Genomic DNA, 14,446 nt, shown 5'->3' on the forward strand with positions numbered 1-14,446 from the left:
TGTTCATAATATGTTTTTAAAATTATTTGTATTTCCTTGGTGTTGGTAGTGATCTCTCCTTTCTCATTCATGATTTTATTAATTTGAGTCTTCTCTCTCTTCTTTTTAATAAGGCTGGCTAATGGTTTATCTATCTTATTAATTCTTTTTTTTTTTAAAGCAAAGGGCTTTCTTTTTTTTTTAATTTTTTTATTTATTTACTTATGATAGTCACAGAGAGAGAGAGAGAGAGGCAGAGACACAGGCAGAGGGAGAAGCAGGCTCCATGCATCGGGAGCCTGATATGGGATTCGATCCCGGGTCTCCAGGATCGCGCCCTGGGCCAAAGGCAGGCGCCAAACCGCTGCGCCACCCAGGGATCCCTATCTTATTAATTCTTTCAAAGAACCAACTCCTGGTTTTGTTGATCTGTTCCACAGATCTTCTGGTCTTGATTTCGTTGAGTTCTGCTCGAATTTTAATTAACTCTCTTCTTCTGCTGGGTGTAGGATCTATCTGCTGTTTTTTCTCTAGCTCCTTTATGTGTAAGGTGAGCTTTTGTATTTGAGTTCTTTCCAGTTTTTGAATGGATGCTTGTATTGCGATGTATTTCCCCCTTAAGCCTGCTTTTGCGGCGTCCCAAAGATTTGGAATGGTTGTATCTTCATTCTCATTAGTTTCCATGAATCTTCTTAATTCTACCTTAATTTCCTGGTTGACCCTTTCATCTTTTAGCAGGATGGTCCTTAACCTCCATGTGTTTGAGGTCCTGCCAAACTTCTTGTTGTGATTTAGTTCTAATTTCAAGGCATTATGGTCTGAGAATATGCAGGGGACGATCCCAATCTTTTGGTATCGGTTCAGACCTGATTTGTGACCCAGTATGTGGTCTATTCTGGAGAAAGTTCCATGTGCACTTGAGAAGAATGTGTATTCAGTTGAGTTTGGATGTAAAGTTCTGTAGATATCTGTGAAATCCATCTGGTCCCGTGTATCATTTAAAGCTCTCGTTTCTTTGGAGATGTTGTGCTTAGAAGACCTATCGAGGGATCCCTGGGTGGCGCAGTGGTTTGGCGCCTGCCTTTGGCCCAGGGCGCGATCCTGGAGACCCGGGATCGAATCCCACATCGGGCTCCCGGTGCATGGAGCCTGCTTCTCCCTCTGCCTATGTCTCTGCCTCTCTCTCTCTCTGTGTGACTATCATAAATAAATAAAAATTAAAAAAAAAGAAGACCTATCGAGTATAGAAAGAGCTACATTGAAGTCACCAAGTATAAGTGTATTATTATATAAGTATTTCTTCATTTTGGTTATTAATTGATTTAAATATTTGGGAGTGGGATCCCTGGGTGTCGCAGCGGTTTGTCGCCTGCCTTTGGCCCAGGGCGTGATCCTGGAGACCCGGGATTGAATCCCACGTCAGGCTCCCGGTGCATGGAGCCTGCTTCTCCCTCTGCCTGTGTCTCTGCCTCTCTCTCTCTCTCTCTCTCTGTGTGACTATCATAAAAATAAATAAATAAATAAAATAAAAAATAAATAAATAAGTATTTGGGAGCTCCCACACTTGGGGCATATATATTGAGGATTGTTAAGTCCTCTTGTTGGATAGATCCTTTAAGTATGATATAGTGTCCCTCTTCATCTCTCACTACAGTCTTAGGGGTAAATTTTAGTTTATCTGATATAAGGATGGCTACCCCTGCTTTCTTTTGAGGACCATTTGAATGGTAAATGGTTCTCCAACCTTTTATTTTCAGGCTGTAAGTGTCCTTCTGTCTAAAATGAGTCTCTTGTAGACAGCAAATAGATGGGTCCTGCTTTTTTATCCAGTCTGAAACCCTGTGCCTTTTGATGGGGTCATTAAGCCCGTTCATGTTCAGAGTTACTATTGAAAGATATGAGTTTAGTGTCATCATGATATTTATTCAGTCCTTGTTTTTGTGGATTGTTCCACTGAACTTCTTCTTAAAGGGGAATTTTAAGAGTCCCCCTTCAAATTTCTTGCAGAGCTGGTTTGGAGGTCACATATTCTTTCAGTTCCTGCCTGTCTTGGAAGCTCTTTATCTCTCCTTCCATTTTGAATGAGAGCCTTGCTGGATAAAGTATTCTTGGTTGCATGTTCTTCTCATTTAGGACCCTGAATATATCCTGCCAGCCCTTTCTGGCCTGCCAGGTCTCTGTGGAGAGGTCTGCTGTTACCCTAATACTCCTCCCCATAAAAGTCAGGGATTTCTTGTCTCTTGCTGCTTTAAGGATCTTCTCTTTATCTTTGGAATTTTCAAGCTTCACTATTAGATGTCGAGGTGTTGAACAGTTTTTATTGATTTTAGGGGGGGGGGATCTCTCTATTTCCTGGATCTGAATGCCGGTTTCCCTTCCCAGATTAGTAAAGTTTTCAGCTAGGATTTGTTCAAATACATATTCTGGCCCTCTGGCCCTTTCGGCGCCCTCGGGAACCCCAATTAAACGTAGGATTTTCTTCCTCAGGCTGTCGTTTATTTCCCTTAATCTATCCTCATGGTCTTTTAATTGTTTGTCTCTTTTTTCCTCAGTTTCCCTCTTTGCCATCAACTTGTCTTCTATGTCACTCACTCGTTCTTCCACCTCGTTAACCCTCGTCGTTAGGACTTCTAGTTTGGATTGCATCTCATTTAATTGATTTTTAATTTCTGCCTGATTGGATCTAAATTCTGCAGTCATGAAGTCTCTTGAGTCCTTTATGCTTTTTTCTAGAGCCACCAGTAGCTGTATAATAGTGTTTCTGAATTGGCTTTCTGACATTGAATTGTAATCCAGATTTTGTAACTCTGTGGGAGAGAGGACTGTTTCTGATTCTTTCTTTTGAGGTGAGGTTTTCCTTCTAGTCATTTTGCTCAGTGCAGAGTGGCCAAAGACAAGTTGTATTGGGAAAAGGAGAAAAAGAGAGAGAAAGAAGGAAAGAAAAGAGAAAAAGAAAAAAGAAAAAAGGAAGAAAAAAAGAAAAAAAGAGAAGAAAAAGAGAAAGAAAAAGAAAGAAAGGAAAAAAAAGGTGGGGGAAGCAAACAGAAATCAAAAAGAAGAAGAAGAAAAACAAAACAAAACAAAAAAAAAACCACGGGGGAGTATCTTCTGATTCTGTGTACTTTAAGTCCCTTGACTTCCCCTGGAACTTGTCCGTCTAGCTGGTCTTCTGGGGGAGGGTCCTGTCGTGCTGATTTTCAGGTGTTAGCATTTGGGGGAGCTGCTCTGCCCCCTGCCTGGTGCAGGGCTCAGTGGGGGTTGTTTACCCCGTGAGGCTGCAGGAGGAACAACCACAGTCGTGGCAGCCAGCTCTGGAGCCCTGGAGTCAGCTCCCGCAGTAACTCCGCCTTCAGGGCCTGGAGGCTCCGGGCGGGGCCGCTGATCTGCTCAGCTCGGGGCAGGAGCGTCCTTGCTGTCCTGGGCCCTCCGGGCCTCTGCCTGTCCCCGGGGGAGGCCGGATCCTGGGCTGTGTCCCGGCGCCCTGTGCTCCCGGTCTGCGCTGTTGGATTCGCACTCCCGCCCCGCAGCCCCCTCCCCGGAGCCGCCCCCGAGCCCCCCCGCCCCCAGCCTCCGGCCCGCAGCCCCCTCCGCGGAGCCACCGCCCGAGCCCCTCTGAGCTGCTCCGGGTCCCGCCGTGGGCGCTGCAGCCCTTAGGGAGCTCGGCGCTCTCCCCGGGCGCAGGTGTCTGTTAGTGTCCCCGGGAGCCCGAGGGCATCCCCGCCCTCCTGGGTCCTGCTCCAACTCCCTGTGAGCCCCTTTCTGCCGGGAAGGTTGGTGCAGCTCCTGCTCCTCCGGGACGGGGCTCTCCTGTCCTGGGGACACTCGCCCGCCTCAGCCCTGCTCCTCACGGGGCCCCTCCCCCTTGGAGGCCTTTTGTTCCTTTATTTCTTTTTCCCCGTCTTCCTACCTTGATAGAAGCGTGAACTCTTCTCACTGTAGCGTCCCAGCTGGTCTCTCTTTAAATCTCAGGCCGAATTAGTAGATTTTCAGGATGATTTGAAGGTTATCTAGGTAATTTGGTGGGGACAGGTGACTTGGGGACCCTACTCTTCTGCCATCTTGCCCCTCCCCCCCTTGTCTAGGTCTTTAGAGAAATGTTTGTTCATGTCTTCTGCCCATTTCTTGACCGGAGTATTTACTTTTTGGGTGTTGACTTTGGTAAGTTCTTTTTTTTTAAATTTTTATTTATTTATGATAGTCACACAGAGAGAGAGAGAGGCAGAGACACAGGCAGAGGGAGAAGCAGACTCCATGCACTGGGAGCCCGACGTGGGATTCGATCTCGGGTCTCCAGGATCGCGCCCTGGGCCAAAGGCAGGCGCTAAACCACTGCACCACCCAGGGATCCCTGGTAAGTTCTTTATAGATCTTGGATACTAGCCCTTTATCTGATATGTCATTTGCAAATATCTTCTCCCATTCTGTAGGTTGTCTTTTAGTTTTGTTGACTATTTCCTTTGCTGTGCAGAAGCTTTTTATCTTGGTTAAGTCCCAGTAGTTCATCTTTGCCTTTGTTTCCCTTGTCTGTAGAGACCTGTCTTGCAAGAAGTGGCTGCGGCCAAGGTCAAAAAGGTTGCTGCTTGTGTTCTCCTCTAGGATTTTGATGGATTCCCTGTCTCACGTTTATATCTTTCATCTATTTTAATTTTTTTAAAAAAGATTTTGTATTTATTCATGAGAGACACAGAAAGAGAGAGAGAGAGAGAGAGAAAGAGAGAGAGAGAGAGGCAGAGACACAGGCAGAGGGAGAAGCAGGCTCCATGCAGGGAGCCTGATGTGGGACTCGATCCCAGGACTCCAGGATCAGGCCCTGGTCCGAAGGCAGGCGCTAAACTGCTGAGCCACCCAGGGATCCCCCTTTCATCAATTTTTAGTATATCTTTGTGTATGGTGTGAGAGAATGGTCCAGTTTCATTCTTCTGCATGTGGCTGTCCAGTTTTTCCAGCACCATCTATTGAAGAGACTGTCTTTTTTCCATTGGATATTCTTTCTGCTTTGTTGAAGATTAGTTGACCATAGAGTTGAGAGTCCATTTCTGATTTTTCTGTTCGGTTCCATTGATCTCTGTGTCTGTTTTTGTGCCACTACCATACTGTCTTGATGATCACGGCTTTGAAATATAGCTTGAAGTCAGGCATTGTGATGCCCCCAGCATTGGTTTTCTTTTTTAGCATTCCTCTGGCTATTTGGGGTCTTTTCTGTTTCCATACAAATGTTAGGATTATTTGTTCCAACTCTGTGAAAAAGGTCCATGGTATTTGATAGGGATTGAATTGAATGTGTAAATGGCTCTGGGTAGCATAAACATTTGCACAATTTTTATTCTTCCAATCCATGAGTATGGAATGTTTTTCCATCTCTTTGTGTTTTCCTCAATTTCTTTCCCATGTGTTCTGTAGTTTTTAGAGTATAGATCCTTTACCTCTTTGGTTAGGGTTATTCCTAGGTATCTTATGGTTTTTAGTGCAATTGTCAATGGGATGAATTCCTTAATTTCTCTTTCTTCAGTCTCACTGTTAGTGTATAGAAATGTAACTGCCTTTGGTGCATTGATTTTATATCCTGCCACATTGTTGAATTGCTCTATGAGTTCTAGTAATTTTGGGGTGGAGTCTTTTGGGTTCTCCATACACAGTATCATGTCATCTACAAAGAATGAGAGTTTAATTTCTTTTTCTGCCAATTTGAATGCATTTTATTTCTTTTCGTTGTCTGATTGCTGAGGCTAGGACTTCTAGTACTATGTTGAACAACAATGGTGACAGTGGGCATTTCTGTCATTCCTGACCTTAGTGGAAAAGCTCTGTTTTTCCCCATTGAGAATGATATTTGCTGTGGGCTTTTCATAGTTGGCTTTTATGATATTGAGGTATGTTCCCTCTATCCCTACACTTTGAAGAGGTCTTTTTTAAAGATTTTATTTATTCATGAGAGACACACACACACAGAGGCAGAGACATAGGCAGAGGGAGAAGCAGGATTCTTGCAGGAAGCCTGATGTAGGGCTCGATCCTGGGACCTGGGATCATGCCCTGAGTTGAGGGCAGATGCTCAACTGCTGAGCCACCCAGGCGTCCCACTTTGAAGAGTTTTAATCAAGAAAGGATACTGTATTTTGTCCAGTGCTTTTTCTGCATCAATGGAGGTCATATAGTTCTTGTCTTTTCTTTTATTAATGTGATCTGTCACATTGATTGATTCATGAATATTGAACCATCCTTCTATTCCAGAAATAAATCCCACTTGGTCATGGTGAATAATCCTTTTAATGCACTGTTGGATCCTATTGGCTAGTGTTTCAGTAAGTATTTTGACATCCATGTTCCTCAGGGATATTGATCTGTAATTTTCCTTTTTGTGATGGTATCTTTGTCTGGTTTTGGGATCAAGGTAATGCTGGCCTCATAAAACAAGTTTAGAAGTTTTCTTTCCATTTCTATCTTTTGAAACAGCTTCAGTAGAATAGGTATTTCTTTAAATGTTTGGTAGAATTCCTCTGGGAAGCCATCTGGCCCTGGACTCTTGTTTCTTGGGAGATTTTTTGGTGACTGCTTCAGTTTCCTTGCTGGTTCTTGGCCTGTTCAGGCTTTTATCTCTTCCTGTTTCACTTTTGGTAATTTATAAGTTTCCAGGAATGCATCCATTTCTTCCTATTGCCTGATTTGTTGGCATATATTTATTTGCTCATCATACGTTCATAAAGTCGTTTATATTTCCTTGGTGTTGGTTGTGATCTTTCCTCTTTCATTCATGATTTTACTTATTTGGATCCTTTCCCTTTTCTTTTTGATAAGTCTGGCTAGGAGTTTATCTATCTCACTAATTCAAAGAAACAGCTCCTAGTTTCATTGATATGTTCTACTGTTCTTCTGGTCTCTATTTCCTTGAGTTCTGCTCTAATCTTTCTTACTTCTTTTCTCCTGTCTGGTTTAGGCCTTATATGTTGTTCTTCCTTCAACCCTTTTAGGTCTAAGGTTAGCTTGTGTGTTTTTAGATCTTTCTAATTTTTTAAGAAAAGCTTGTATTGAAATGTACTTCCCTCTTAGGACCGCCTTTGCTATATCGCAAAGATTTTGAACAGTTGTGCTTTCATTTTCATCAGTTTGCATGAATCTTTGTAATTCTTCTATAATTTCCTGGTTGGCTCATTCATATTTTAGTAGGATGCTCTTTAACCTCTAAGCATTTGAGTTCCTTCCAAATTTCTTCTTGTGATTGAGTTCTAGTTTCAAAGCACTGTGGTCTGAAAATATGCAGGGAACAATCCCAATCTTTTGGTATCAGTTGAGACCTGATCTGTGACCCAGTATGTGGTCTATACTGGAGAAAGTTCCATCTGCATTTGAGAAGAATGTGTATTCTTTTGCATTAGAATGGAATGTTCTGTGTATATTTGTGAAGTCCATCTGGCCTAGTGTGCCATTCAAAGCCTTTGTTTCTTTGTTGATCTTCTGCTTACAAGATCTGTCTCTTGCTGAGAGTGGAGTGTTGAATTCTACTACTATTAATGTATTATTATCTATGTATTTCTTTACTTTGATTATTAATTGGTTGATAAAATTGGCTGTTTCCACATTAGGAGCATAAATATTTATAATTGTTAGATCTTCTTGTTGGGTAGACCCTTTAAATATGATATAGTGTCCTTCTCTTACTACAGTCTTTGATTTATTTATTTATTTATTTATTTATTTATTTATTTATTTAAATATTTTATTTATTTATTCATGAGAGACACAGAGAGAGAAAGGCAGAGACACAGGCAGAGGGAGAAGCAGGCTCCATGCAGGGAGCCCAATGCAGGACTTGATCCCAGGACCCCAGGATCATGCCTTGAGCCAAAGGCAGATGCTCAACCACTGAGCCACCCAGAAATCCCTTATTTCTCTTTTTCTATTTGTTTTTCTTTACTTTTCTTTTTTCTTTTTTACTTTACTTTTATTTGTTTGTTTGTTTGCCTGTTTTCTTGTATTTTCTGGATTCTGTAATGTGTATTTTGCTTGGGTCACGGTTATTTTTTACTCTGCTTATTCATACAGCCATTCTGCACAGGACAAAATGACTAGAAAGAGGAATTCACCACAAAAGAAAGAAGCAGAGGTGATACTCTCTGCCACAGATTTAATGGATATAGACTTAACTAAAATATTGGAGATGGAGTTCAGCATTACAATGATAAAGTTACTAGTTGGGCTTGAAAAAAGGATACAAGACTCAAGAATCTCTTAGTGCAGAAATAAGATCTAATCAGGCTAAAATTACAAATACTCTAACTGAGGTATAGTCTAAACTGGATGCTCTAACAGCTAGAATAAATGAGGCAGAAGAGAGAATAAGTGACATGGAAGACAAGTTGATGGAAAGGAAGGAAGCCGAGGAAAAGAGAATAAAAACTAAGAGCCCACAGGAGAGGCTCTGAGAAATAAGTAATAGTTTGAAAAAAAGAAAGTAACATCCATATTATTGGAATTATTGGAAGGTCTCTGCCTTTCTCTCATGAGTAAATAAATAAAATCTTAAAAAAAAATAGGTGGGGGGGGAATGAGGCTGGGGAGAGACAATATAATCTCACAGGGTGGACAAAATGGGGTGGCCCACCGGTTCTGAGTGTATTTTGGTTTGTGTGTTATAAGATATTAAATTCCAAAATTATAAAAAAAGGGGGGGCACCCGAGTGGCTCAGTGGTTGAGGAACTACCTTTGGCTCAGGGCATGATCAATTCCTGCATCAGACTCCCCACAGGGAGCCTGCTTCTCCCTCTGCCTGTGTCTCTGCCTCTCTCTGAGTCTTTCATTAATAAAATCTTTTTCAAAAATCATAAAAAAGTAAAACATATATGTACAAAAATAAAATTGAATACAGTGAAAGGAAGCCAAAAATGAAGAATATATCTATAACACAAAATTGTAAAATATGAAAGTTGGAAAAGACTTAAAAATGAGTTGATAAAATAAGAAACTAGTTGAGATGAGAAAAAGAGAAAAAATAATGGAAAATTTTAACCGGAAAGATAAACGAACCATAAGAAAAAAAAACTCAAGTTCTATATACTATTTTTCCTCAGCCCTGGAACTTTCCAGGGCTGTTTGGTCAGTAAACTTGCTGTTGCCCTGTTCTTCCAGTTGGCCTTCTGGGGGAGGGGCCTGCTGTGCTGATTCTCAGGTGTCTGTGCCTGGGTGGAGTTGCACTACTCTTGCCTCTGGGCCAGGCTCACTGTAAGCTGTTTGCTGTGTGAGGCTTTAGTTCCTTGAAGGCTTTCCAGGCCTCTTTTGATGATGAAATGAGAAAAAAAAAAAAAAAAAAGGCTGTACCCGGATCTCCAGCCCTGGCCTGGAGCTGAGTGATCTGGGTGTGTGCCAAACTCTGCAGACTTCTATGGTGCTCACCCACTCGGATCTTCCCCAGGGGCAGGCAGGGGGACACTAATTTGTGCAATTTGTAGGGTTTCAACAGGGACAGCCTTTGCCTGCTCCTGTGTGCACCCACTCCATAGTTCCTGGAGGAGGTGGAGGGTCACCCAGTTTCTGTCCATTGCCAGGCCTTGGTATGGAGAGCATTCACCCGATCAAGTGTGCACCTGCTGCACTTCTCCCTGAGGAAGGTGGAGGGTTGCTGTGTTTTAGTCCTTTGCAGGGACCTGACATGGAGAGCGATCACCTGATCCGTCCATGGTTCACGGTTATGGCACAGCACATAACCGTCTCCCAGGCTCACTGACTTAAACCGGTTTCCCCACTCCAATGCTTGGGAGCTCTGCTGGCTCAGGCATCCCTGTTCTTTCTGTGCTTCCTGGAATATCGAGACCGCACTGTCCCACCTGCGGTTCTGCCCCACTTCACCACTGAGCACCTTTCAGGCAGGGAAGGCTCTCACAGGAGCAGATTTCTAAAGGTCCCAACTTTGAGCCCCAGGGTTGTATCACTTTCCTGCAGCTGGCTTACAAAGACTCCCCCTCCCACTGTTTATCTTCCCATATATCCCTTCTGTTTCTCTTCTCCACACTCCTACCTAGCAAAAAGTGGTCACTTTTCTATTTGTAGAGTTCCAGCTGTTCTTTGTTTACATCTCAGGTTGAATTCATAGGTGTTCAGGATGGTTTGATTGTTATCTAGCTAAATTTAGGGGATCGGATGAAATGAGGACCCCTCCTCTTCCACCATCTTGCCTAGTTAGCTCTAAAGGTGTAACGCTAAGGCAGCAAAGTCCTAGTAATAGACCACCTGACCACTGACACGCTTTCATGTATGTTTGAAATACCAGGACAAGACTGAAGAGCAGGACACCCTGACTCAGTGCTTCTTGACTCGAGAACTCCTGCCAACTGCCACTGGAGAGGCTAGGTGGCCAGAGCTACATTCACTGGCTGATTGCAAATTCACACGCCTCCATGGGCCGGGTGGGTAACAAAACTAGTGACCTGGGGGAGGGTGGAGGAGCATAGGCAGCAGCAGGGACTCAGCTCGGCCTATTGTCACCATGTGGGGAAATAGGCACGATGTGGCTCCAGTTTAAGAGAAGCAAGCCCTACATTTTGCGAGTTCTAAATGTTTGCAGTGAATTAAATTTTAACAGCAAACAGCGCTGTCCAGCCAAACAAAATATATAAGCTGGCAAGATGCATCTTTTTCCATTCCTTTATTTAAATGCAAGATAAATAGTGTTGCTCAGATAGCATGAGCAGATAAAAAGTGTGGCTCAGAAACCAGATTCTCCAAATGTCATAAGCTATTAGATGGGTGGCTGGTTTGGAATGCCACAGGTGATGGGTGTCTGGGTTGACCTGTACCCTCTTTCCAGGTACTGGACTCATCTCTCCTTCAGGGACTTCTCTCCCTTGATGTACACGTGGTTTGGGTGAGGCTGACTCAGCCTCTGAATGTGAGGGTCAGCCCACAAACCCGGCCCAACCAGGGACCTCATCCTATTACCAAGTGAGCTGGGGCAATAAGGCAACACCTGGATTTCTTTATTTCAAAACTGTTGGGAAAGAGAAACTCTTGTTTCCTCCGACATTGCTAGCTGGCTACAGAACCACGGATCTAGAGGGTTCACGTGTCCTCAGTGGGAGAGGCCTGGAAAAGACCTGCACTCTCATCAGGGACAGTAGCATGTGGGGAGAAAGAGAGATAGACAGGGACCAAATGTGACCGCCTGGCTCCAGCTGTACCTGAATGCATACTACAGTTGGACTTTGAATAAGTCAGCAAAATGTTCTCCTTTTCTTAAAGTGGTTTTAGTTTGAATTCTCTCACTTGTCACCAAAAGAGGTTTGTCAAATATATAGTATGTTACTGACTACCTAGTAGCACCTCAAATATAACTGATGTCCAGGAAGCCTGGGAAGCCTGGGAGCCTCGACAGGGGCCCTGTGACTGGGAGGTGGGGACATCTGTGAATCCAACCCCGAGGCTGTAGGGAGAAGGCCAGAAGCAGAAGCGGGGCTGACAGATCCACTCTTTCTGCAGGGGCTAGCGTCAATGTGTGCTGGGGAAGCGGCCCACGTTCAGTCTGTTTTGTTATAACACTTGTGTGCTGTGAGTGATCTTAACATAAATTAGCTCAAATGTGGTTGGTAAATGGGGGGATGATGTCAGGGGAACGTGGAAGTTGCACTGGTTTCCCATGTGATGGTCCCAGCCTGTTGGAAGCTGGAGCCCAAGTGCAGGAACACAGCTCTCTACAGCAAGGTCCTCCCTTGCCTCCTGTCACCTTCGCTGAGCTACAATCTCCGTCTTAGGAACGCTTCGGGCTCAGTGCTCCCTGCCCCTGGGCATCGCCTCCTTATCTCCATGACTCGGAAGACTACAGATTCCTTTACATTGCCCGCATCAAATGACCTTTTCCTCCTTTTTCTCCATTTCAAGTCAAAGTCCTTTGTTTTCTGCAGATTTTTTTTTAATGTATTAGGAGCTGAGCATTCCTTTTTAGACTCTGCTGGTATTTTTTTTTTTTTATTAAGATTGTTATTGCTTTGGTTAGTGCTCTGGTCGGAAATTTGTGTCTGTGTTGAATTGTCTGCCTCATTTTCATTTTCCCGTAAGTCTTATTATTTTTAGTGTGCAATTTCACCGAAAGTATTTTCTCCCTCCCTCAGGAACACACAGACCTCGTTATTGCAGAAACACCTGCACTTTTTAAAAAAGAGCAGAATGATAAATAGCCATGGATGTGCTGACCGTGGACCATGTTGCTTCAGTTCTCCTTCATTTGCTTGCTTCTATATGGTATTAGCAAAGTTCAACCTGTCTTTTCATCATGTTGTTTGTTTGGTTAGTGTTGAACCATAAAGACACTTAAGCCTGAATGCCAGGTCCTAATTGGGTGAACCTGGAAGGTTTTTCTGGATTCCCTCAATTCAATCTTCAATGCTGGGAGACCTCCCTGTGCCCCTCGGCATCCAGGAGGGGTCCTTAAGCAAAACCATGTGCACCCGCAGCGCAGCATAAGCAGATGCTACACGCTGTAAAGGACGCGAGATGCAGGCAGCTGGAAAATTGTGCTACAAAAATAAACACCCACTTTCTGCAAATTGGGCAACTCTCATTAGCCCTGGGAAGCTTATTTTCATGGTTAAGTAGTTAAGCTGCTGATTAAAGACACAGACCATTTAGGCACCTGCTTCTTCTTTCATTTTCCTTCTGTTCTGAGCTTTGGCCAGGAGATGGCGCTCTTGAATGTACTTTGGCAGAAGATCCGGGGTGTTGGCGCTACAAGAGCAGCTCAGCACCTGCAAAGACTTCCTTCTTAAACTGAGAGAATGACTTGGATTTTCTGATGGGGAGAGGAATGCAATTTTCAATCCAGCTAGAAGCCTGAGTGGCTAGAACATAATCACACCACCTGTCATGTTTTCAGTTGGATTTAAAATTCAATTAATGTTGATTAGTGGTGGTGGCGGGTGGGTGGGGGTTTGCAGGTGTATTTCCAGTGCTGTGGTGTTAAGCCAGGAAGTGATATTACTTTGAAGAAAAACTAAGGCACTCGAGGAAGAACTAATATTTGATCTTACCCCATTATAAAGACAGCTTGGTACACTGGAGTGTGGTAGGCCTGGCTTTATATCTTCCAGACCTACCTCTGTATGTTACCAGAGGCCTTCAACGCCATTATTCTTGGGGCTGAGTGAACCAGGTTTTGGAGCCCAAGAATTTATGTATCTTCAAACATTGCTTTTTAGGCAACTTCTACCTATATATGTATTTGTCAAGATTTTCCTTATTTAAGAGAGAGAGAGAGAGCATGAGCAGCAGGAAGAGACAGAGGAAGAAGGAGAGAATCTCAAGCAGACTCCACGTCAAGAATGGAGCCCGATGTGGGGCTCGATCTCATGATCCCTGAGATCGTGACCTGAGCCAACACCAAGAGTCAGCTGCTTAACTGACTGAGGCACCAGGGCGCCCCAGCTTCCATCTATATTTGAAGGGCAAGTTCTAGAATGTGGCAGCTGGAGGTCTGACTGAACCCTACATTGAGATGTAGGTCCAAGAGAGTGGTGTCCTAAATGAGAATCATAATGTGGCTTGCCAGGTGCCTGTGTGAGGTGCTCTGAATGCAGTCATCTCTTTTAATCCTTACAACATCAAGAGATGGTTACTCTTCTTCGCTTACAGACGAGGAAACCGCGGCTTACATAAGCTAAATAACTTGCCCAAGGTTAAACAGGTAGCAAGTATTACAACTCGGAAATTATTCAGCTGCTTCCAGAATCCGCACTCGTTACTGTGCCGTTAACCTCCCTCCAGAACCGCTAGAGTTTCTCTCCTACTTCAGACTCTCAGAGGGCATTCACGGCCCACAGGACGGAAGCCGAATCCCCTAGCCTGGCACTCATGGTCTTTTATGAATCACTTTCAAGCAAGAGCAGGTTAGAGAGATGGCAATGATGTTTTCTAAGGCCCTGTCTAGAGCAGTGGCCACTGCTTTGAAGCACACGCTCACACTACATGAATATTTATTCATAAACTACTTACAGATTTCCTTGTCAATCCATGCATTAAATAGTATTTGACCTTTATTTCTAACTAAAGAAATTCTGGGATGCCTGGGTGGCTCAGTGGTTGAGCATCTGCCTTCAGCTTGGGGTGTGATCCCCGGGGTCCTGGGATCGAGTCCCGTATCAGACTCCCCGCAGGGAGACTGCTTCTCCCTCTGCCCGTGTCTCTGTCTTTCTCTTTGTGTCTCTCATGAATAAATAAATAAAATCTTAAAAAAAAAAAGAAATTCTAAGTAATGTCTCATGGTTCCTTCCCATACTCCCATAGAAAGTCTTGTTCATTGTTCATCCCTTATCACACACACACCCCTGTGCACTTTGGAAACCGTCAGCTTAAAGTGAGGCCAGCCAGGACTGGCTCTCTGCTCTGAGACAGCTTCTCTTCTGTTCGTGTTCAGGAGAGCTCAGGCCTTCAGGGGTGGTAGGGCTGGCATACAGGTGCTGAGCGGTCAGCCTGTTCTCTCCCTGGATG

At 43.9% G+C, this 14,446-nt stretch overlaps 1 long non-coding RNA gene across 2 annotated transcripts; it reads left to right on the top strand.

The window, feature by feature from the left end:
* The first annotated feature begins 4,267 nt into the window (after positions 1–4,267).
* LOC119864898 lies at positions 4,268–13,995 on the top strand. Of its 2 annotated transcripts, XR_005375372.1 has the most exons (3): positions 4,268–4,330; positions 10,242–10,377; positions 12,076–13,995. It is a non-coding gene; the product is annotated as an uncharacterized LOC119864898 (long non-coding RNA). The 2 variants fall into 2 exon arrangements; XR_005375371.1 differs by having other exon boundaries at positions 10,242–13,995.
* Positions 13,996–14,446: the final 451 nt, after the last annotated feature.

The sequence above is a fragment of the Canis lupus genome, chromosome 21 (genome assembly GCF_011100685.1).
Source record: "Canis lupus familiaris isolate Mischka breed German Shepherd chromosome 21, alternate assembly UU_Cfam_GSD_1.0, whole genome shotgun sequence".
NCBI classification, from domain to species: Eukaryota; Metazoa; Chordata; class Mammalia; order Carnivora; family Canidae; genus Canis; species Canis lupus.